Source organism: Podarcis gaigeae (genome assembly GCF_964106915.1).
Source record: "Podarcis gaigeae genome assembly, chromosome: 2".
Lineage (NCBI taxonomy): Eukaryota > Metazoa > Chordata > Lepidosauria > Squamata > Lacertidae > Podarcis > Podarcis gaigeae.
The window spans coordinates 41,270,283-41,296,205 of NC_139679.1; the positions used below are offsets into that span (position 1 = coordinate 41,270,283).

General features: G+C 42.1%; 1 long non-coding RNA gene across 1 annotated transcript; it reads left to right on the plus strand.

Annotated features, from left to right (window-relative positions):
* The first annotated feature begins 14,947 nt into the window (after positions 1 to 14,947).
* Positions 14,948 to 24,489, plus strand: LOC310838525. The gene is made up of 3 exons (XR_014561018.1): positions 14,948 to 15,731; positions 22,931 to 23,096; positions 23,858 to 24,489. It is a non-coding gene; the product is annotated as an uncharacterized lncRNA (long non-coding RNA).
* Positions 24,490 to 25,923: the final 1,434 nt, after the last annotated feature.

The window sequence follows — 25,923 nt, forward strand, 5'->3', positions numbered from 1 at the left end:
TACTGCACAACAGCTGTAAACCTCCTATCATTCAGTATATGGAGAAGAAAAGGAAGGCAATGACTCGTGGACCCAGGGGCACAGTTGGGGCCGGACCACCCATGAGGCTGGATGAGGCAACCACCTCAGGTGGCAGGATCCACAGAGCCAGCAAGTCCCAATATACAACATTATTCTTGTGCCCTCTTGTTTCTGATGTAGATCTTCACTCACCTTTTCTTCCCTGGTGAGGAGGGGGACGCCATTTTGGGGTTTGCCTCAGGGGCCAAAATGTCTTGGGCTGGCCCTGGGCACAGTGCTTTTTTTTCATCCTTTCCTACTTTAGAAAATATCGTTATCATTATTAATATAGTCTTCAGGAATACAAGTAAAATATTAATGTGTGCATAGGGATAAATTGCCCCCACTACATTTTTGGTGCCAGCCCCCCAAAACATTTAGACTGGCTATGGGCCTGCAACCTCCCATGATCCCTAGCTAGCAGGAGATTATTGGAATTGTAGTCTCAAAACATCTGGAGGGCTGAGGTTGAGGAAGCCTGATGAAGAAGAAGAAGAAGAAGAAGAGTTTGGATTTGATATCCCGCCTTTCACTCCCTTTAAGGAGTCTCAAAGCGGCTAACATTCTCCTTTCCCTTCCTCCCCCACAACAAACACTCTGTGAGGTGAGTGGGGCTGAGAGACTTCAAAGAAGCGTGACTGGCCCAAGGTCACCCAGCAGCTGCATGTGGAGGAGCGGAGACGCGAACCCGGTTCCCCAGATTATGAGACTACCGCTCTTAACCACTACACCACACTGTAATCCATTTAGGCTGGGTGGTCCCGAGATCCTCCCTGGGGGCTCAGTCATACTGTGGGTTTGCTTTTATTTGTCGATTTGGGTAATGTGAGGCCAAGATCTTCAACAAGAAATGACAGGTTCTTCTGCAACAGAGCCTACAAGTCCTTGAAACATATACCCCCTCTCCCCACCCCCCACCCCACATATACCTCTGCGTTTGGTGGTTGCTAGGATCCATTCATTCCCTAGTGAGACTGATGTCTGCTGACTCGGCCATTGCTGATGAAATTACTGGCATTCACATTAAATTATTAACATATTCAATGACCGGTAATGTCCTAGAGGGCTACTCAAATTGGTGGCCAACTATGGCTTGTCCAGCTGCGCAGAATCTTGCTTTTCAACCCAATTGTGTCCGTCATTCAAAGCATGTCTCTTTCGTCTTTCAAATGTTGAGAGAAAGCTGAAGCATTCCCAGGGATTTTCTATAGCGGGTCTCAGCTGAAGCCACAAGGGAATGTTCTGTTGCTATCTCAGAGTGCAACAGATACTGTTCTTTAGTGTGAGTAAAAATGACTATGAATACTGTACTGTAATTCTCTCCTTGTTGACTTCAGGTTGGTGCTGAAGTATTAAACGTGTGTCCTAGGCCAATCCATGCTACAGATACAAAGTTTTTTTGAAGTTGTTTACTAGTTACAACTTCCCCTAAAGAACCTGGGAATTAAAGTTTTGTGAATGTGCTGAGAATTCTTCATTAGAGTCCACTGGCTATAACTTGGAGTGTGTATGTAGAATTAGTGGAAGTGAAGCAAATCCCATTCTGGGTAAACTGGAACTTGTAGCTACAGTTTAGCGAACAAATGCATGATGAATCCTTTCCCTATATTTATGGAAAGCTACATTTAAACTGAATAGTCTTACTAAAATTCAAAGTCTACTGAATTTAGCTTATCCGAGTGGCCCATTTAAAAATTACATTACAAAGTCCTGTCTGAACAATGTTACAATATACAGATATTTTATTTATTTATTTATTGTGGAATGACCAAGTGTAAATGTCAGAAATAAATAAATTATAGACCTTGATACACAATTTCCTGGCAACGAGTCATATCAGACTCATTGAGGGGATGTACACACTATAAATTGCATTTAAAACACACTGTCCTGCAAGGGGATCCTGGCAACTGTAGTTTGTTAAGAGCACTGAAAATTGTAGTTCCCAGGTTTATTCTTCTTTCTGAAGTGTTTGTGGTTTAAAGGTATGGCATATATGCAGCCTCAGTAACATCTTTGACACCTGCAAGGGTGAAACAGGTGAAATGTGAATCCATACATTGAAGACATCTGAGAGAGTTCACCTCCTTCTTACCAAGCTGCCATTTTGTAAAGACCTCATCTGGCAGAGCTAAGGCAAGCTCTACTGCTGATCCAATCAAGTCCTGCTGACACCGCAACACTCCATATATGTGTTATATTATTTGCTTATCTTGTTGATCAGAAATGCCTGGGGATTAAAAAGTGCAAAGGGGCTCACTTTGGGTGAGTAATGTTGGTAGGGACACTTGTCATTTTGAAAACCAATAACCTTGTCTGAAGCTGTCTCTTTAATTGCCCTGAGAGGCTATATTGTGGATTAAAAAACAACAATTATTGAGTTCTGGCATCTCTAATCAAATTCAAGCACTGCTCTACTACTATGTCCAATTTCTTCAGAGTCAGAATTCTATAGAATAACAGCTGCAACTAATAATCCATCCCATGAAAAACAATGTGGGCCATCCTTTGAAACGGCATATTCTCCACCAGTGACATTGTGCTCCCACCCAGGGCCATGGACAGGGTTTTCTCTGTCCCCATTGATGTTGTGCATTCTGCAAATGATTCTATACATTTTTTTTAATGCTACACATTTTGTGCTACATTAGTTTGTTTTGAAAACAATAATAATAGCCACCTCACAAATAAAAATCATGTGTCTGAGCTGAAAACCTCACACTCACTGATATTTCCTGTTTTCTATGAAAAGAAATGCATGCAAAATGCATGCAAAATCCCATTGCATCCCAATGAAGATTTTCTTCTGAGCATGGGGAAAATCCTGGGGCCACAAAGCTCTACCTACCTGACCTATGCATGTATATGAAAAGTGCATTGCAGCATGGGATTTTTTTTGTTTTTTAGAAAACTGTGGTGACTATTATAACACTAACAAGTAGACTTTTGCTTCAGCTTTCTCACCTCTGCCTGCTATTAAGAAATTAAGAAGAGTTTGTGTGCTGGATCAGGCCAATGATCCACATAGTCCAGCATCCTGAACTCACAGTAGCCAAGCAGATGCCCACAGAAAGCCTCCAAGCAGGTCTTGAGTGCAACAATCCTCTTCCCACTTGTGATTGACAGCAACTGGGAATCAGAGGCATGCTGCCTCCAACAGTAAAGAGAGAACATCACCAGTTGTGGCTAGGAGCAATTGGAAGCCTCACCCTCCATGCGTTTGTCTAATTCAAGCAGGGCTTATCCAGTAGATCTTAATAGGCCAGGTTCACACAGGTCAGTAGTTTTCAACCAGTGTGCCATGACACCCTGGGGTGCCTTGAATGATGGTCAGGGGTGCCGTGGGTAACACTGGCCTCTGTCCCACCTTCCTTCCCTCCCTCCTCTGATGCCCTCTCACGTCTCTGCCTCCCAAAGGCTTGCACAGCTGTTTATTGCAGCAGCCCTGTCTACAAGCTCTCCAGGTGAATGGTACCTGTGGGACTGGCCAGGGGGTGCTGGTTGCCAGGAGCTGAAGCAGCCTTGGAGTAAGCAAGTGAGCAGGCGAGGGAGCCCAGCCAGCCAGTCCACCAGCCCTTGCTGCTGGGAATGGACAGATAAGTCCCAGGCCCTTGTGGGACAGTGTGAGGTGGCACCTCTCTTTAGGGCAGAGGGACAGCTCAGAGACCAGGGGTGAAAGCAGTGGCTGCCTGGAAGACTCCCAAGGAGAGGGGAAAAGAGACGAGGCTGAGGGAACTCTCCACAAGGGAGGTTGTTCAAAAAAGGGCGAGGGGCTGCCAGCTCTGCAGGCAAGGGGTGACATAACTGGGCTTCTGAACCCCACAGGGATGCTGTAGTTTGTCAAGGGAGCCATGGACTCAAAAAGGTTGAAAACCTCTGACACAGGTGTTCACTAAGGTATGGATTCAGGTGTGCTGACTCAGTACACAACCTGTCCCATGATCTAACTCAGGAATGTGAGTGTCCATCCCAGGTCACTTCAATGTTCCTCATTATTTGGAGTACACAAGTCAATGCACACACCTTAAGTGGCAGGACCTGGAAGTACACGGGAAGCTGACTTACATTAAGTCAAACCATCATTCACCTTGGGTCAGTTTTGTCCACACTTACTAGCAGTGGCTTTGCAGGGTTTCAGACAGGAGTCTTTCCCTAGCCCTACCTGGAGATGTCAGGGATTGAACCTATATTGAGTCTTTTATATGCAAACCATATGCTCTGCCACTGAACTACAGCTCTTCCCAATCCTAGTCTAGTCTTGCTCCAGCATATGAGGTCTTCCCGAACAGTCTCTGGATCAATAACAAAAGCTCTTCCAACACAGACATGGTTTGGCAATGGTTTTCATGAACAAATGCACATGAAAAATGCTATATCAAAAATGGAAAAACTATAGGTAACATCAAATTCATGGATCCTTCCTGAAATGTCCACATACATAGATGTTCCGTGCCACTATATTTCCTATGTGTGTCCCTCGAAGGGAATCATTCTAAAAGCTCTTCCATCGGGAAAAATATCACATTAGAGTAGGCATTCTTGGATGTCACTCTGGATTTTCACTGGGGTAAATTTGATTATGTTTGCCCATAATGAAGAGGTTTGAGATTCAAGCTGAACACCACAGGACTTGCTCTACTCAGATTTTCAGGGAATATCAGTAAATAATATTGTGCTCATGCCCAGGTGACTGGGGAATAGATGTAGGAATCAATAACAAGCATCCTTATTCTTAATTGCATTAATGTCAGAGAAATTAGTTTCTTAGGCATCCTATTCTCACAAGGGTTCCTAACCTCTTTCTTCTTCCTTTGTGTCTGCTATGCTTACCATCACGGGGGTATCTCAAGGTCAGCAGCAGAAAGGCCACAGGGGGAAAAGAATTATTATTTGTCAGCCATGCCGCTTTTGCTTTGTTTTCTGCCTTTTCATGGCCAATGTCAATGAAAGGCCTGTTTTTACCTCGGCCTTTCTCCTTGAGTAAGGCCAAAGGCCCTTTGAATAAGACCCAGGGAAGATATAAATGATATCTACCCACTGAGTTTAGATTACACTCTAAGCAAGAATAACTGAGTCAGACTTAGCTTAGCTTTCACCAACCTGGTGTCAGCACAACAGGGGTTAATGGAAACTATATTCCAAAACATCTGGAGGGCACCAGATTGGTGAAAAACTGACAGTATGTGTGCCAATAGATGATGTTTTCACTTAAATCAGCATTCAGGCTCCTCACGTCCGTTTTCTGTATTTTTTTCAATGGGCCTTACTTTCTTTGTATAAAACATTTGCCACTTTCTTCTCTTTTCAGACAGGTAGCTAACCCAAACACTTCAGCATCACCTAGTAGCAACTTCCTTTGAAAAGTGCAGCTAACAATACACTTCCAGTATATCAGACACACCTTTGGAAACCTGACAGTGACAGCACTGTTCAGTGTAACATTAGTTTAATTCAAATTACGCAGAGATGTTCCTTTAAACCTGCTGGGGCAATTTCTTCTCCTTTCATGTGTTTATGAACTGTCTGGTTAAGCTACATAGGAACATGGGTTTCTGACATTTGAAAGCTTTAGATACCTTACAATGAGAATCAGCTTAAAAATATATATCCATGTGGAATTTGGAGTAAGTGAAACCCATGTGTTACTCTGCCGAACAGCAGAAAAAGTGAGACAGTGTGGGAGATAAGCCAACAGCATTTAGGGTGGCTGTGGGAATGCCAGAATATCACTATGGCTTATTATGGCTTATGATTCCCCAAAGGTAGGAAATGGCTTGAGCCAGGCTGACATCATGGTGTCTTGACTGTTTTACTTCCATGTTGTATGGTGTTCTTGCTTTATACCTAAAAATGGGCCAGGCCCAGAAGTATTCCAGTGGACTATGGAAGAATTTGTGTAATCTATAGGACTCAGGGAAGACCACCCTGTTAGAAGGCAGGCTGCCTTAAGTTACTCTGGTTTTTGGCTTTCGTCGTCATGGGACTCGCATCAAAACTTAATCTGAACCAATGGCTATATTACATCCACATGAAAATGATTGCATTTATTTGTCCAAATATTGTGGAAAAGAAACTCCCTCTGCATAGCCTTTGCTAAAATGCACTGACATTATGTGCAGCATAATCTTGTAACAATTTGGTACTGAATCAGCTCTGCATTTTTCAAACATTTGTTTCCATCTCCTCTATTCAAAGGAACTTTTGCCTGTGAACATTAGATGCACTGCTTTTACACAAAAGCAAATTCTGAATACAACAGGTCCTAGGAGACGTTTGTATGTCAATCATCACTGCCGAGAGGCTGGTGGTGTACTGAGATGAAACATTCAGAGTCTACTTCTGAAGTGGAAGCATTCTTATAGAGCAGCTCTCAAGCTGGTCTCTGACCGTGATAAATTTCATGTTCATGGAGGAGCTCAGTTTTGGGGATAAGGGGCACTAGTGAACTTGGTCCTGGGTTGCCTTCTGAAGTATCTGAGCCTTACTGTATTGCTAAAGGGATCCTTCTGTTAAGATAACACCTGCCTATTTGTTGCTCACCATCAGTAGTTGGTAGGATGGATTATGCAGTAGAAGATTAGGGTTTACTCTGATTCAGTAGAGGAAAGAGTGGTGGCACTGTGGTCTAAACCACTGAGCCTCTTGGGCTTGTTGATCGAAAGGTCGGTGGTTTGAATCACCGCAATGGAGTGAGCTGCCGTTGCTCCGTCCCAGCTCCTGCCAACCTAGCAGTTCAAAAGCACACCAGTGCAAGTAGATAAATAGGTACCGCTGTGGCAGGAAGGTAAACGGCGTTTCCGTGAGCTCTGGTTTCCGTCATGGTGTTCCGTTGCGCCAGAAGCGGTTTAGTCATGCCAGCCACATGACCTGGACAGCTGTCTGTGAACAAACGCCGGCTCCCTTGGCCTGAAAGCAAGATGAGCACCGCAACCCCACAGTTGCCTGCAACTGGACTTAACTATCCAGGGGTCTTTACATTTACGTTTAGTGCTGCTAATTAGTTGGGGTGGGGGTTCAGTGGGGGGGTATGTGTGTGTGGAGATTCAGTGTGAGATGGAGGCATGAATTTGTTTACTCTTTATCTCATTCTGTATCTGCATTGGAACTACCGGTATTCTGGATCTATTGACATTTAAAAGAAAAAAAATATGTTTGTCTTGTTTTTATATATGGAATGGTTTTTAATTATTTTGCATATCAAACTTTTTTTCAGTGTTTTTCAACCATTTATTTTATGGCTGTATCTGTATTTCTTGTTTCAGAATTATAAATATATTGTTGTTGTAACCCACCCTTATGGTAAAGTAAGAAATTATGATAAGAAATTAATAAATATTCACTGATTAACAACTGCCAATGCAGGAATTAATGTTCAGTATATGATACCTGTTAAGAAAAATTTATTCTTCATTCAGCAATTCAGTAACATCAGGTGCCATTACCCAGTTCAACTCTAGGAGTGCCGTTTTAGTGGAGTTTATGGTTGTGAAAACACTGCAAGTGCTTGAAATACATTTTTTCCCTAAGATATAATTGTTCAGAACAAGTATGATGAAACAAACAAACACCAAGACACTATTGCAAATTAGAGGTTCAGAGCGACCTGGTGAACTCTATTCCCAAGGAAATTACTATGCAGGCTTCAATCTGAATTGGGGGTAGATTCCATTCTCTTGCTCTGGAGTAAATATGCATAAGAGGTGGCTGCACTCTGCAAACAGTTGCTTGTAGAAATGAAAAGTATGTTGCAAATACAAAAGTATAATAATAATAGATGAAAATGTAATGAAACAGAAAGGAAGAATCTGTTCTATCTGGATCTCCCACATAAAGCAAAGGAAGATAAAGCCAAAAGTGTAAAATTGTATTAGCAAAGTTAAGGATACATTTGAAAAACATGCAAGGCACAGAGTCACTTCTTTTTAAGGTAATCAGCTCAGTTCAGTTTCAATGATTTTTAGTCAACAAATGTGTGTCGGGTTCTAAGGACTCTTACACCCGGCTTTTCTCTATCGTCTTTCTTTGCAAATGTATTTTGTGATAGCAAAATCTTTCTCTCCACGTTTCACAGAATGATAAAACAGAGTTATTGAAACTTTTTAAAAAATTTAATTGGAGAAGTTATGTAGCCCATTGTCATGCACCTTTATTCAGAAGTAAACCCCACTGAGTTCAACAGCAATTCCTATTGACTAAGTGTGCACTGGAGGACTGCAGCCTTGAACTGGCTTGCAGGTGGTTTTTGCTACTCAGGTTCAAATACCATCTGTTTCAATCACAAAACAACTACGGCACATTGATTTTCTTCCATTAGGGTTATTAATTTTTTATTAGGGCTTTTACTTGGGTTGATATTATCATTGTATTCTTCAGGGTTTATTAGGGTTATTTTTTATTCGGCTTGTTAACAAGGTATAAAAATGCATACAGAATATTTGTTGAATATTTCTTGAATCGTCTTCTCCCATTTCAGTTTGCCTGGTCATTCAAGATTGTCCTTTGAAGCTCTTCTCCAGCTGCTCTCATCTTCTGAGTTACAGCAGGTGACTCCTGGAGAGAGCCTATCAGGTGAGGCCAGCTCACTAGGGCAAGAAGGGTGCCCCACCAAACTCAGCCTGCCATCAGCCAAGCCCCACCAGGGAGGAGGATGGTGACAAAACCAGAATTAGTTGGCTCTACCATTGGCTCCAGCTCCAAAAGCCATTTGCTTTGGTTCTGTTTACTGTTGGCCTCCCTGCCTTCCACCCTCCCAGTCCCAAAGGTCACCACTCTCCACTGGAGCCTTTGTGAGGTAGGTTAGGCATAAAGTAGAGATGTGGTGTTTTTTAAAATAATAATAATAATCCCCAGACGTTTTAGAGCATTGCATGATTTTTATTATTTTGGGATGCAGTCCAAATCCTGGCTGCTGTCTGGTAGAGTTTAATGGTGCAGCTCTGCCACACATACACTGTCAGGGAACTGCCATCAGCTCAGAGGTGAGAGGTGGAAGGGCAGTTGGGTTACAGGGAGTCTCCAAAGATAGTGAGAAGCAGCACTTCCTCCACGGAGGAGGGAAGCCACGCCTCCAGTTGGGAAGGGGTGCAGGGCTCAGAGGATGCAAGGGGGAGCCACAGCACCAAGCATGAACACAGCGGGGGGGGGCAGGTCCCCCTCTGCCCATGCCCTCTTTGCACAGTCTCTTGGGCTTGCTGATCGGAAGGTCGGTGGTTTGAATCCCTGCGATGGAGTGAGCTCCCGTTGCTCTGTCCCAGCTCCTGCCAACCTAGCAGTTTAAAAGCACATCAAATGCAAGTAGATAAATATGTACTGCTCCGGCGGGAAGGTAAACAGTGTTTCTGTCACTGCTCTAGTTTCGCCAGAAGCGGCTTAGTCATGCTGGCCACATGACCCGGAAAAACTGTCTGCGGACAAACATCAGCTCCCTCGGCCAGTAAAGTGAGATGAGCGCTGCAACCCCAGAGTCATACGCGACTGGACTTAACTGTCAGGGGTCCTTTACCTATTTTTATGTTCATCATTATATTCTATTTCGTATTACTTGCCATCCAGCTGGTTCCTTACAGTTCCTGGATGGAAGCGTCTCCCCTTATGTACAGCTGGCTTTTGCACAGGTGTACAAAGAAGAGGGGAACCTTGTGCTGGTGTCCGGATGAGAATCTTCCAGTTCAAATCCACTGCATGACAACTTTCAACACAATGTTTTCCAGAGTGGTTTTAAGATTTTGGAGCTGTTTCCACTGCTTTTTCTATCACGTTGCCATACATTCGAGTTTTCCTTGACATTTTGCCAATTTTTCAAATTCCCCCTATGCCATTTTTACACCTGAAAACCAGGCCATGTCAGGAATTTTCCTAATGCAAGCCTAATGTTTTCCTTAGGAGTGACTGTAAATATCAAGGCTTGAGAAGAGAAAGAAGTCTACACTACTTAATTAAAATAATTGGTAACATACATTTTAAAATGCAAAATAGAAAAGCAAACACAATGCATTTACTACGTTAATAACTGCATCAATGTAACATAGAGAACCCTTTTAAAAACATTACAAATCTGATAATGACCAATGTATTCATCAAACAGCTTGTGTACTCTTGTATTCATATGATCCTCAAAAATATTTCTGTATAACCAGAATAATTATTATATAAACTAAAATGCCAGTAGGCATGCATTCTTCTAATCTTGTCTTAAAGCCAATTTTGAAAGATCTTAATAACTATCACCTCAATATATTTAAAGGGGACGCAGGTGGTGCTGTGGGTTAAACCACAGAGCCTAGGACTTGCCGATCAGAAGGTCGGTGGTTCGAATCCCTGCGACGGGGTGAGCTCCTGTTGCTTGGTCCCTGCTCCTGCCAACCTAGCAGTTCGAAAACACGTCAAAGTGCAAGTAGATAAATAGGTACTGCTCCGGCGGGAAGGTAAACAGCGTTTCCATGCGCTGCTCTGGTTCGTCAGAAGCAGCTTAGTCATGCTGGCCACATGGCCCGGAAGCTGTACGCCGGCTCCCTTGGCCAATAAAGCAAGATGAGTGCCGCAACCCCAGAGTCGGTCACGACTGGACCTAACGGTCAGGGGTCCTTTACCTTTACTTTAATATACTTAAAATGAAAAATGCATCCACTTAAAATATATTGGTGCTCTCTAATTATAACTTTTCCTGTTACAGATAGGTAGCCGTGTTGGTCTGCCATAGTCAAAACAAAACTTTAAGGTGCTACTGGAAGGAATTTGTTTTGTTTTAACTTTTCCTGTTTGTTTGGTTTTTTAAAATTACTCTCATATCTGCAAAGGATCTTTCCACACAAAACACTTACATAGGTGCCAGTTTTCCTTCCATGGCTACCTCTAAAGGATTTTGGGAATTGTAGTCTGGGGAAGGAGCTGCAAAGTTTCTGTTAGGAATCCCTTTCTATCCCATCTTACCAGCATAATCCTCACCATGATTATGCAAAAATACTACTGAATTCCATGGGTCTTCCTCAGGTAAGTGATGTTAGGATTGCAGCATAAATACCCCCATTTCTCTTAACCATTTAATGCATTTAAATCAGTTGCATAGTAGACGGGTCCTCTGTGTTTCAACAGCTGTCGATGCTACTGTATTCAAAATAAGAAAAAAAGTATTTTGTAAGTATAGAAAGCATCTGAAAATTTGGACACTGATAGAGAAACAAACTGTTAGTCAAAAATACCTTATTCTCTACAGCCTTAGTCCATGCTTTTTACAATGTATCTTAATGTCAAACAATGGTTTGCTTACCTCAAACCATGAAGGATATGTTCCTACCTATTTTCCCTAGGAACATATGGTTACACAAAGTTTCAAAGCTTCTGATTCTTTTTGCCTCTTTGGAATTCCACCCACTTCCTGTGTGAGGGGCGGTTACATTTCACTTCTGTCTACCCTTAACTCATCCTTTAGTGCTGCAGAGAGGTGATCTAATGAAGATCTTAAATGGGAGGGTTAGTGTGACTCCGTCTGCCATTAACATTTAGGAGGTAATCTCCCTCAAACCATAAATGCTAAATACTTTGGCATGCCCTTGACAGGTATAATTGCCTGCAGTCCTGTAAAATATAATGACCATCTGGCAGAAAGCAGTGAAATCACATGAGTGTGTGTGTGTGTGTGTGTAGTAAAGAGAGAAGCTAGTGTCAGATCAGTGTGACATCCATGGTGCAAAATGCCCAATAACTTGGCAATGGAAATCATTTTCACTCCAGCTATGTCACCACTTTTATTTTCCCACACATCCCATCACTTTTACAATCACGAGGGAAGCATCTTCCATTTTCTTTTGGACAATAAACACAGGCCAATTTCACTTCATCCAGATCAGGAGGAAAAACTAGTTTCTGCTTAACCTTAACCGACAGTCATGTGAAAGAAAACAGGCCTGGTGGAGATCAAACCCTCGAGCTTACACAATTAATGTCTTTTGGTGCCTACAAAAATATGATGTCATTATAATAATATACCATGTAAGGCGCTGGATTGAAAGGCTCGTCTTTTGTGCAGCGGTCTCTTTCGCTCACCTCATTACTACCGTGCTTGCAAAATTGGGCAGAGTGAAGTGTAAACCAAACATTCTGCTTTATCTGAAAGTCAGGCATGTTCTAGCCAGAAGAGGCAGAGAGTTTTCTGCCACACACGGTGCCTCCACCCTTATCCCAAAAGGGTAAGACTGCCCATGAGTTTGCTTGACAAAGCTGTCAACATCTCCAATGAGACTGCCAAATAAAAAGTGACGTGCGCTGGTCGACCAGAGGAAATTGAGAACCAGAGATTTGTTCAGTCATGGTCACCAACAGATGGTGACAGTGATATCTGGGGAGATGTGCATGCTGCACCACGAGAAAAGAAAATTATGCTCGCAGTTCTCACTGGTCCAGATGTGGCTAGAGCTTAAAGTCGAACAGGTGACTCACTCAACCATGCCAAATACTATTCAGGCTAATACAACCCAAAAACATACTGCACAGGTTGAAGTCTTCTGCTCTGAATTTTGGAGGTTGAATAGTTAGAACTGGATAATGGAGGTTAGATTTCTGTCACATAATATTGATGATATTGATTTCAATGGAACCTAAGTACAACTCACTTAGTCTGGATCCAACCTATTGTTTCCCACAAACATAACAAGCTGCAAAATTCCTTTAAATTCTTTATAGCGTTTAGGTAAAGAATAGCAGGTGTCCCTCCTCCTCAAAAACATTCAGAAGGAAGTTTTCTACATATGCTTACCTTTTTCTCTCTCTCAGCCAACAGCTGACCTTCCTGTACTACATTGCAAAAGTGAGACTATTGCGCTAATGTTCTCCTTATATTATCTTGGCTATTTTAAATAGTAGCAAAGCATCTCTAGTATTCAGGCTATAAATGGTGCGTGGATGCTGTTATTCTTAATTTTTAGGTTGGAAAAGAGCAAAGGTCAAATGGCCAGTGGGATACAGTCATCACCACTATGTGTGCAGCTCAGACACCATCTACAATTTCTGAGAACTTAAGCTCATTTTTTCCTCCAAAGCCACAGCTGTCTGAACTAATTTTCCACTTTTTAAAGACACAGATTATCAAGTTCGTCAGGGCACGTTGCTCAAGCATAAGAGTATCATTATGGAGAATTAAGAGGAGCATAAAGTAATTTTTCCAGGCTAACAGGTGGCAGTAAAGCTTGCAAACTGAAAGTCTATTTCATGGGAGATATTTCACACAAAATATCCATTTTGGGCCCCTTGAAAATAAATAATTAAGTTTTTACAGAGCAAACCATTTTTGGTCTTATAGTCAAAGTCAATAAGCTGGTTCACTCTCTAAATGGTCCAAATCAGAAATCACACATCTAATCCTTGAAGTCAGCCTGTAAAGATGTATTTGTATTTTACCACAAGAAAACACTTCTTTGCAAAGCACTTCTTTTTCTTTGACAATGAATTCCATGACACATTGCCATGGAGGCCCAGGAACTCAACTGTTCACAAGAACACAAGGAGAACCTGCTGTATCAGGCCAGGGGCAAGGGGAAGAGCATTCTCCTCTCTTCTAGTTTCTAAATACAGTGGTACCTCTGGTTACGAACTTGATTCATTCTGGAGGTCCGTTCTTAACCTGAAACTGTTCTTGACCTGAGGTACCACTTTAGCTAATGGGGCCTCCCACTGTTGCCATGCCGCCAGCATGCTATTTCTGTTCTCATCCTGAAGTAAAGTTCTTAACCCGAGGTACTACTTCCGGGTTAGTGGAGTCTGTAACCCAAAGTGTTTGTAACCTGAGGTGTTTGTAACCCAAGGTACCACTGTAATGATATTCAGAAGCATACTGTCTCTGATAGTGGAGGCAACACACAGCCATCAGGACTAGTAGCCATTGATAGCATTTACCTCCATGAATTTATCTAATTCTCTTTCAAAGCCATCCAGTTGGTGGCCATCACTGCCTCTTGTTGGAGCAAGTTCCACAGTTCAGCTACATGCTCTGTGAATGAGTACTTCCATTTATCTGTCCTCAGTCCTCCTACGTTCAGCTCCACTTCATGTTCAAGTATTCTAGTGTTATGAGAGAGAGAGAAAAGCTTTTCTCTATCCACCTTCTTCATGCATGCCATGCATAATTTCATACCCTTTCAGCATGTCACCCCTTAATCACCTTTTCTCAAAACTGAAAAGCCCCAAACGCTGCAGCCTTTCCTCATCAGGGAGTTCCTCCATCCCCTAGTTGCCCTTTTCTGAACTTTTCCCAACTGTTTTTCCTTGACACACATCACTTTACACTTGTTTACATTGAATTGCATCTGCCATTTTACTGCCCATTCACATGGTTTGGAGAGGCCCTTTTGGAGCTCTTTGCAATGTTTGTTTGTTTGTTTGTTTGTTTGTTTGTTTGTTTTAAAGACCCTGGGCAACTTAGTATCACCATCAACCTTGGCCACTTCACTGCTCATTAAAAAGCCACAGGTTGCAACCAATTTTTGAGGGGATCCCACTTTCTACATTACTCCAATGGAAGTGCTGCCCATATATTCCTACTCTCTGGCATGTGGCATGCACACAACCTATGCAACCCTTGCATTCTCCGTACAGCAGCAAGTAAGAGCCTTTTAAAAATGACTGGTGCACATCATTGTTTGTCCATGTATCTATGAAGTTAACTGATGCTCATGCACTTTGCTTGTCTTCTCCAAGCAGGGACTGCTGCTTTGATGTCTCCGTGGGCCTAGGATTCTCTGACTGCCATTAGCTTAGTTGTTCCATTGTCTAGAGCAACCATGCTCTTGGCAGCTCATTGTTAAGAAGAACCTGAGAGACTTTTGAATTTGAATTCTAAAACTGGAACTGGGAAGGGATTGTAGCTCAGTGGTAGAAGGTTCAAAAGCATCAGGTAGCAGGTTATGTGAAAGTCTCTCTCTGCCGCAAACCTGCTACAAGTCAAAGACTAGATAATATTGATTGACAAATCATCTGGCCTGGTGTACAGCAGTTTCCTATGGGTTGCATCCAACTAAGTTTTGCCCAGAGTGATTTAGTCATGTCCATGAATTTCAGAGGGTCTTCTCTGAGAATGACTAATCCTCAATACGATCCCATGTTTCAAAGAGCTAGGTTCATTGTTTGCTACATTAAACAACTTAAATAGTGCCTACATGCCATGAGATTTTGAATGACATCATGTTAATGCAAATACACTCTCCGGGCCTTAGGTGTTGATGTTGCTCACAGGATACTGAAGAAGAATCTTTCTCTAATGCCAATCAACTCTCTAATGCATGTTTGATTGAGTGATGTCTCTGTATTAGGGAAGAGGCAGCTCCTCCAGTTTTTCTTGGCACTGCTTCATTAGTAACTGCAAAGCAGTTTGCACGAAACAAGTCTGGAAAAGACTAGCAATAAGGATTTCAATATGTATCATTGAATCCTGAAGCATTTTACCCATCTAGCTACATACTCATTATTAGAGCCTCATATTTTTTGCACCCAAAAGGGATAGGTTAGAAATTCTTTTTTTTCCCCTTAAACACACATAAGGAATGAATAGAAAGGGGATAAATGAGCTGTAACGATTGCTGAAGTGGTCCAGATTAAGCCAGCAGTGCCAAGATGAATTACACCTGTCAAGAAGCCAATAGGAAGTGTGTCATTTTTCCATCAACCAAACGCTGGCTGAAAATGTGAGTTCTTATTTCTCAGTCTATTATCAGCATGTGTTTATGGCAAGCGCTTGTATTGACCTAGAGCTGCATCACAAGAAGACAGGGATATAAAAAGGAACTGAACTTTGTGGAAGACAGTTTGACTTCAGTCAGGGGTTAAAATAGAGAGAATATGCAGGCTGACATAACACATTTCCTTTGGGAATGATCAAAAATCCTTTTGGACCAATCTGGGGGAAAAGAATGGGCAGAGTGGAGTCAAGACTTGTTCCACATCTGACACTGAGGTGTGTGCACATGTGAAAATAAAAGTGTGGGCAGAGGGATAAAATGGAGCATTTGTGGTATAAAACATTGTTGGATTTCAGCTGGAAACTACCAGACATGTGCTGATTGGAAACGAAGTACTACAGTGGTACCTCGGGTTAAGTACTTAATTCGTTCCGGAGGTCTGTTCTTAACCTGAAACTATTCTTAACCTGAAGCACCACTTTAGCTAATGGGGCCTCCTGCTGCCACCGGAGCATGATTTCTGTTCTCATCCTGAAGCAAAGTTCTTAACCTGAAGCACTATTTCTGGGTTAGTGGAGTCTGTAACCTGAAGTGTATGTAACCTGAAGCGTATGTAACCCGAGGTACCACTGTATGTCAACCCCAAACCTTTTACAGGCACAGAGACTCGTGTATAACCCCACAATGCCACCATGAGCCCAAACAATCAGGAAGAAACAATAGAAATGATGTTGGGAGGGGCCCTGAATCCATTCACACACTTGATACAGTCTAGCTCAAAAGCATATTGCTATGCTATGCTGACTGAACAAAACAGAAGAACAAAGGAAGGTTTCAGGCAAAAATACCTAAAAAACAATAAGGAATCTTTCTGGTTTGGAGGAGCACTCATGAGTCATCTGGCTTACACTCTTCTCCCCAGGTCAACTTCAAGAGAATCCATTTCTGCTAGTTTGTTATAGGAGTGGGATGTACACTCCACTGATTGGCTGGAGGCTTGTGATGACATAAATCCATCATTCTTTAAAACAGTTCATCAACTCTAAAAACATGACTGATTTTTTTTTAAGGCACAGAGTCAGCAGTTAAATAAGTATAAGTGTGCAAACAGTGCTTTAAACCAAACAAACTAGCAGAAAGTCAGGCTGAAATGCAGGAGGAGGAACAAAACTAAAGAAGAAAGCAACATTTGATGTGGAGGGCAGGATAGGTATAATCTGCAATGGAAATTCAGAACGGAGAAAATGAGCTCTCCCACTGAGCCAAAAAGACAACTTTGCTGGCTCCTTTTTAAATTTAATTTATTGTATTTATTAAATTTGTATATCACCCTTCATCCAAAGATCACAGGGTACTCCCCAACATAAAAATATAAAATGAGAACACAAAATGCAGAACAAAACCAAACCAATAAGCCCCCCCCCCAAAAAACATATTTAAAGGGCCATAGAATGTTAATTAGCCAATGGACTGGTTATAGAGAAAGAGTTTCACCAGGTACCTAAAGATATATAATGAAGGTGCCAGGCAAGCCTGCTTGGAGAGAGCATTCCACAAATGGGGAGCCAATGGAGAAAAGGCCTGTTCTCATGTTGCCACCTTCTGGACCTCTTGGGGAGGAAGCACATGAAGAAGGGCTTCAGATTATGAATGAAGGGTTTGGATTGGTTGTTAAGCTACCTTTGCAATCCCCCATGTTAGGTAATATAAGATCCTTATATGGTGAGTAAAAAGTACTAACCACTACAGTGGTACCTCGGGTTACATACGCTTCAGGTTACATACGCTTCAGGTTACAGACTCCGCTAACCCAGAAATATTACCTCGGGTTAAGAACTTTGCTTGAGGATGAGAACAGAAATCGTGCTCTGGCAGTGCAGCGGCAGCAGGAGGCCCCATTAGCTAAAGTGGTGCTTCAGGTTAAGAACAGTTTCAGGTTAAGAATGGACCTCCGGAACGAATTAAGTCCTTAACCCGAGGTACCACTGTATTCTCTCTCTCTCTCTCTCTTGACAACCAGAGAACTAAATTTCTTCCTTTGCTTTTTCTTGTTTGGCTTCTTGGTGCATATTTTCACATTTCATTCTCTCCTCCTCCAGCCCCTCTTTACAGTTGAAAATCAGGAGAAAAACTCAGAGGTAGCAAGAGAGCTGCCTCTCTTGAGAAACCTTGAAGTGTCATTAGTTGCCATGCAAATCTTACATGTCACTTGACAAAGTCTTTGAAGACACTCGTGTTCAACATCCGTTTTTACAACAGCAATTAAGAGGAATAAAAAAAGACACAGAGTTGCAGTCCTTTCCAACTGGGCTTCCTTCCAGGTGTATGGCAGCCCTTGCTCTTCAAATCACTGCTAATCAGCCACACTTCATCACAGGGATCTTGGCACATCAAATCTCCCTTTCTATTAGAATTCAAGCTGATGGGAAAGGTCACTTCAGTAAAGATCACTGCAAGATAAAATCTTGCCTTAAGTAAGGGCACATACACATGGGTGGTTTAAAACTCAGAGAGGTCTTTCTCCCCTGCTATGCTTCAAGCTATGTTTTGCATTGCTGAACACACTATTGCCTGATTACCTGTATTGCTTCCCTGCACATTACCTGATCTGTTTTCCTTGTGCTGTCAATTGCCCCCTGCAATGAAGTTGTCACCTGCACATGCCCAATGGATGTCTGAAATATTCACATCTCAGCTAAACTGTGGTTTATGTTTTCACATCTGATGGAAGCTGGTTTGAGGGAAAACACATCCAACAGCAGTGTTTCTCAAAAAATTACAGGATACATATGGATTGTGGCTAACGTCATGTACGCTCGGCTTCAAACACCAGTGGTGGGAAAGCACTGGAGATAGAGTAATGTGTACACAGCCTAAAAATAGGGTTGAGCTAATCAAGGGAAGGGCAGTTATTGCCTCAGCTGGCTAATTGCTGAGGGGATTCTCCCTTTCTGAAAGCAACTATAGAATATGCAGAGTAGCTAACTGCTAAAGAAGGATTTGGGGGAGGGGATTTAAACCAAAAGATGAAATATGTATTTGAATAGTCTGAGTCCGGGTTATTTTGCAGCAAAGGTGGGGAACTTGTAGTCCAGCAACAACTGGAAGGCCACAACTCCCATTATCCTTGACCACCGGGGATGCTAGTTCGGGTAGATGGGAGTTGGAGTACTACAACATCTGGTTCGTCAGAGGTTCCCGTTCCCTGTTCATTTTCATTATGGCTGAACATAGGCAGTGGCCTTGACCAGGGACTGTTGGAACTCAACCACGATCAAACAGTAACCTAACTCTGCCTATATATTTTAATCCTGAGGTTTGTTATGGCTATTTGAATGACCTGATACAAAAGTCACAGAGGCAGGATTTCCTTCTCTCATCTGTCTTCTTTGTGCACCCTCCTCCTCAAGAAAGCTGTTTTTGTAGTGCATAACTATTAATGGAAATCTCAGGTGTTGCTGTCTCAAACTTTCAAAACACATTTCTGCTAGAGAAAATGGAAGAGAGTGAGAATGGTGGAATAACTGTTTATACACTATGCCGAAAGTAACTCAAGGGAGGACTTGGGTATAAATTTACTGGCGAGGGATTAACTGGATCTTTTGTATCCATTTCTGGTGTTGCCACTGCTAGGATCGGTTTGCATACATCTCACATTAATGTTCTAGGAACACTGGAAGTTGCATTTCATCTGGTCCTGCATGGCAGTAGAGTCTCCTTTTGCATGTGGGCAGCTTTAAAGAATTAAGAGAGGTAATAATAATAATAATAATAATAATAATAATAATAATAATAATAATAAATTATTATTTATACCCCACCCATCTGGCTGGGCTTCCCCAGCCACTCTGGGAGGTTTCCAAAAAAAATAATAATATTAAAATACTGTAATACATCAAACATTAAAAGCTTCCCTAAACAGGGCTGCCTTCAGATGTCTTCTAAAAGTCTGGTAGTTGTTGTTCTCTGGTAGGTGGGGAGTGAAGTCACACAGGGGTGTGTATATGTCTGGTGGTTCTGGTGTGGTGGTAGCCACAGCGCAGGAAAGGTGGGGAAAATGAGTGAACATGAACTGGGAGGATTTTCTAAGGCAACAAGAGGGCCAAAAAAAAAAAAAGGCTTTCGATTCTGTGTGTTCTTTTAAAGGGCCCTCTGATTCTGAGAGGCCCCCCAAGCCTGGTAAGCCTCGTTGAACTTGAAAAGCTACAAGTTTCCTTTCTTACCCCTTTGCTTTGTTTCCTCTTATCTCATTCATGTGAGGCACTAGGGTTCCTTCACCCGCCCCGCCCCGCCCCCACACTGACTTGTCTTAAAACAACATTTTAAAAGTCAGTTTGACACGTTACATTACAGGAGAATGCAGATGAATGTTTGTGGAGAATATCACATTGATGGTTAAGAGAGAATATCATTACTGAAGCAGTAATTCATAATACATGCTTGGAATCATTAATCAGAGAGTAATTAATGGAAAGGAAAGACACCTCTCCATTCCGGCATTATACAATCGTTGAAGAAGGAATACCTTTTTTTGTCATTCTTGACATGACTGGAACATTCATTTCCTCCTATGGTAATTATGAGAAACTCCAAAAGTGGTTCGAGCCAATTTTCCACATCTAAATATGCATCTGCAGTTGATTTAGCATGGGTCTACTCACTGAACCCCAAACCTTTTCCCACAGAGCATAAAGTGGTGAGACCTTACAGGTCTGGCCATGCTGTTGGGCAGAGCAAGGCAGACCCATATCAGTGTTGTATTTTGCTCCAAGGGAGATCTACATCATATATGCAATTTATTTACAACCCTGAAAGCATTTGCTTTAAGAACTTACTATCACACACACATGTCATATAGAGTATCACAAAACTGAATGGTTTTCAGACAAAGGTGGCTTTCAGCCTCATGTATGGCAATCAGGTTCAATACCAGGGGCGCCGACTTATAAAAAATATTGGGGGGGCCCATACCGAGGTCCTCGCCACAAGATCCTGGCTGCGGGGCGCAATTCGGGAGGGCTCGGCTGGCTGGGCCCAGGCCCGCGGGGCTCCTCCGCGCTCCCCTCCCCCGGCCGGGCGGCGCCTGCAAAGGCTGCGGGTTTCGCTGCACCTCCGTCTCTCTTTCCACTGGTAGCGAGAGCGGGTGGGAGGAGGCCACCCGGGAGCCGGAACCGGGCACCAAATAAGGACAGCGGGGTGGGCCTGGATCCTGGCCTCGTTTGGCGCTTCCCCTCGGCCGGCGGTCCAGCCAAACCCGCGGCGGTGGTGAGGCGATGCCCGCGCAGGGGGGCGCCCACCCCTCGGCCCCCACCCGGCGCTGCCACCCCAGCACCTGCCCGCTCCTCCCAAGGGGCCTCCTCTCCCTCCTGCCTCTTCGCAGCAGTAATATAATTTTCTTAAATTATTGGGGGGGCAGAGCCCCCCAAATGAATTTTTGAGGGGGCTCGGGCCCCCTCAGGCCCCATGGAGTCGGCGCCTATGTTCAATACTACATTTCAAGGTCAGTCACGTTAAATGACCAACTCTCCATGCAGATTAAGTGAGACTGGTGATAATAATCAGCCACTGTGTTGAACTGTGCTGTCTGAAATCACATTGACCAATACAACAAAATGAAAAGTTTTTCTAAAGTAATGATTGTATTTTACAGCCAAATATCTAACGCTGGTGATTATGGTGATTATGTCAAGTCGAGGCCTGTGTTCCACTACTGGATTTAGTGCAATTACAACTATGGCTACTGTTACATGTTCTTAATGCCCACAGATACAGTTATGTATTTGTTTAGTTCCACATTAGGCACAGTACGTGCCTTAATTCTGCTTAAGAATTCTGAGCCATAGATTCACTGACTGCTGGGTCCCCATGTTCCTTAGTTGTAAAATGGAATAAACATCCTCTCAACAGAATAAATACAAAAGAGTGCATAAATCTGTAATATATATATATATATATTATATATATTGAGTGATTCCAGACCGATGTTTATTGTGGGATCAGTGCTCCTCGTGTATGCAAGTTTTTTTTTCCAGTTTCCACATGATATTGGTTTTTTGTTTGTTTTTTTATTATGTATTTTGAATTCTCATTTCGTATTCTTATGTTGTGAACGACCCTGTGATCGTTGGATGAAGGGCAGTAAACAAATTTAATAAATAAATAAGCTGCATTTTATCTTTCTGGGGGGAATCTGGTAAGTTTGATTTAAAAAAAAACCAAAACACACAAATCTGCTGCCAATGATTTGTCTGTTACATTAAGCTACTATCTGGAAGTGCCTTTGTTGTGTAGTGCTTGTGGAACCATTTGCAGTTTTAGTCCCTACTCTCAACGTGTAGCACATCTGAATCAGAATTGCATTGGTTCTTCTATTGTCCACAAACTTTACCCCTTGCCCCACCCAGTCACATGCAGACATATCCCTATTTTCATCTGTGAAATGTTGGAAGGTATCCTCTTGAAATTTCTGAGTTTCAATAACTCGCTGATGGATTTTAAAAGTGGTCTGTATTCATGCCAACTTTATATCCTCCTTGTTCTGTATTGTTCCTTTTTTTTAAAAAAAAGGTGGACCATCTAACTTTCTCTGTTTTGGTTCACAAAACCTAGGTCCTCAAATAATAACTCCATTGTTTCCAGAATCTTCCATATTTCCTTTGCTCCCCTTAAAAGAATAGATCCTCTGTATGGCTCTTCATAGGAATATACTCAAAGTACAGTGGCCAGGTTAAAAAAGAAAAGAAAAAAGAATGGGGCTCTGACAGATGTAATGGCTGTGTAGAAAAGAGAATCCATAAGGCATAGCTAGTAGGCATGTTGGCATTGGGGGCAAGGCTTGGCAAATGGGTGCAATCAAGTTCCTCCCTTCCTTTGCATTCACTGAATGTATGTATAGGGCATGGGTAGGCAAACTAAAGCCCGGGGGCCGGATCTGGCCCAATTGCCTTTTAAATCCGGCCTGCAGATGGTTTCGGGAACCAGTGTGTTTTTACATGAGTAGAATGTGCCCTTTTATTTAAAATGCATCTCTGAAGTATTTGTTGGGCATAAGAATTTGTTCATTATTATTTTTTCCAAAATATAGTCCAGCCTCCCACAAGGTCTGAGGGACAGTGGACAGGCCCCCTGCTGAAAAAGTTTGTGTACTCCTGGTATAGGGAGTACTTTGGTTATCTGAATAGCCCTTGAAATTCCTGTTTAAGCAGTCGTTTGCAACCTCATAGAAAATGACAGTGTGCCTAGAGATAGTCTACCTTTGGTGAGATAGAAACATTTGAGAGAAGGATGAAAGCTCAATATTCAACAGAAACAGAGGAGGTGGATTATGTGGGGCTTCCCAGACTGGGTGCTACAGAATCTCAAGCAAAAGAGGTAGGTAGTATTATAAGACTTGAGCTAGAATAGTTGAAGGTAAGGCTCTGAGAACCTACAGTAAGTGCCTCTCACTAATATCCTCGAACTTCTTATAAATCATCTTGGCTTCCTTACATGTGTTCTTAGTGTAATGTTTGAATCAAAACCTCTCTCTCCTCTTGCATGTTTTGTACTTTGCAAGTGTGCTTTAACGGCGTAGCGATCTGAGTAGGAACTGCAGTAAATCTGCTGCTGATAATAATAACTTGAAGATGAAACAGTCAATCGCAGAGAAAGTCCCAGCTGACTTGTACTAATGGCTTTGTCGTGTTAATGGAAAATTCTGTTTCAGAGATGAAAGGGAGATATTTTAAAAGTCCTTATGCAACACTGAAATTGTACTGCTCAGCGCAAAATGGGTGTAGGGACTCAAGATAGACTTTTATCCACTAAATCTCACTCTTCCTTTCTTCTTGATTTCCTAATGGAGCAAAATTCTCAGAAATACCATTATAGTAAAAAATATGGATTTTATAGCCATAATGTGACAACTTGTGTGACTCAACTTTCCTCCCCCTCTGATTCTCCCACCCACCACCCCAAGAAGAAATGGAATAATTAGTCTCCTTATTCATTTACCTTCAATAATGCTGTGGTAGAAAAGAGAGCGATAAGATCAAATACATATGCTGTACAGGCACTTACCCTGATGGTTTGGCTTAATAACATAACTACTTAATTACGGTCCATCTTCAATTAATTTCCCCTGCTTTTACTAGACAGCCATCAGTGGAGACCTACAAGGAGAGGATTTTATTTTCTGCCAGACCAAAGTGCCTGCTGTGCTAGGCCTTGCAGTCACTATGAGTAACAGACCCGGGAAAATATTATTGCCTTGATGGGACTGCAGAATTCCATGCTGAACATGCGGAGAGTGACCAAGGAAACCTGATGAAATTATTCCTAGCACCTTGTGAATATTTATAAACACAGAATTATTCTTGGATCTCAGGAGAAGGCTCCACTATCTCCTGAGAATGAATCGCTCTTGGTAAATGATGTGTAATAAAGATAATGGTTTAGATCAGTAGTGGAGCGAAAATTCTATTCAGTGTGCATTTAAAGGTGACTCTATCAAATCCACCCCTTCCAAAACAATATGCAAACCGAAACATAGCTATACTTCAAAATTCACACTTAGCTGAATTTTGCAATGCAGTTTCCCAAACAAACAATGTTTATACAAATACACACGTTACGTGAAAGTGTGCATAAAATGAATATTTTGCTCTCACTTAATGTAAATGAACTGTGAAAAAGACTATGAATTGAAAGTGGAGACAATGAGTGCACCTTTCCCTGTTTATCTGCTTGTGTTGTAACACCCAAAAAATCTTTCCTAAAAACTTTTTTAAAATACGGTGAATATTTTAGTGTCACATATAATAAAATCATAACTGGCTATCGAATGTGAATGGACTGGACTATGCTTGACTTGCATGAGTTGTGACTTGCCAAATGGAATGCAACCCACCAGTCATGCATTATGGCAAGGAGAACTGACAAGCCCCTTCATTTTGCAGTCTAGCTCAGCAACAAAACCAGGAAGGTTTCTTTATTGAGTGAGCACCTGCTGGACCAAAGGGACTGGAGCTAGCTCAGTGGATCACAAATTGTACAGATGCATGTTCAATTCCCCATGGCTCCTATTGAGTTCTATGGGACAAAACAAGCTGGATGCTTTCTGGGACATACAGGTAGGGAGGGTTGACTTCATTATGGGTCCTTCATTAGCACTTTAACTAATTCTGGTAGTACACCATAATGACAGCTTGCTGGCTCAGTACTCAACAAACATATTCAAGATACTCGATTCCATTCAGGCCATGCTAAAGCTAGGAAGGCAAAGGCTCTGTTCTGTTCTCACATAATCTGGGAATTCTTCCCTGTTACATTTTTTTCACCCTCTGGTGTAACCAAGACTGAAATGTTTATCGTTATATTTAATTTCCTTTCCTAATGACAAATGATTGGTTTCAGTTACCGGGAATGGGGTGGGGGTGGGCAATGTCATGAACTCGCTGGGGAAAACCTGAAACTTCTAAGCTCTTCTAGAATCAAACACTTTCATCCTCAACTGATGGGCAACCCTCAGCTTCTTATCATGCTCCCTCTTTGCATTATCTTTAATTTTTACTTTCTTATACTATATTGTTATTACTCACAGCTGCATAATCAAATCTGCTTCAATATAATTGCATTAGACATGTGAGACAGCCAGGTTGCCTATCAAGTTGGCCTATAATGAATTTACTTGTTATTCAGAGGTCATTATGTCACTAAAGGTTTTCTCATTATAAAGAACCTTTAGCGACTTAAAGGTAGGCACAAAACCCTCCTGTTTTCTCACCTCTACAAAAATAACATGTTTATGGTGTGGAGGGTTTTTTGTTTAAACGCTTCTGATAACTTTGTAGGCAGGATGTTTTGAAAGTTTTCATCACTGACTCTCATCCCAGCTTAACCTCATATGTCAAGGTGCTTTTTGGGGGAAAGTGGTAATTTCAAGAACCACCCCTGCCCCCCCTCTTGTAAATTTCACTCTTTCTCAACAGCATCAGTTTGACAGAAGGTAGTAAAATGTTTTAGGACATTCACCAGTACAGGCAACACTGTTGTGTTCTTCAGAGCTTTTCAGCTATGATTTCAGATCTTTTCAGAACTTCACCATGTACACTGATGCGAGCATCAAGGTGGCAACAGGTAATTTCAAACTGGGGTCTTTAACAGCCAGTCTAAAGTGCCTTAGCTCTTGTGCCACTTAATCACTGGCTTCTCAGGACAG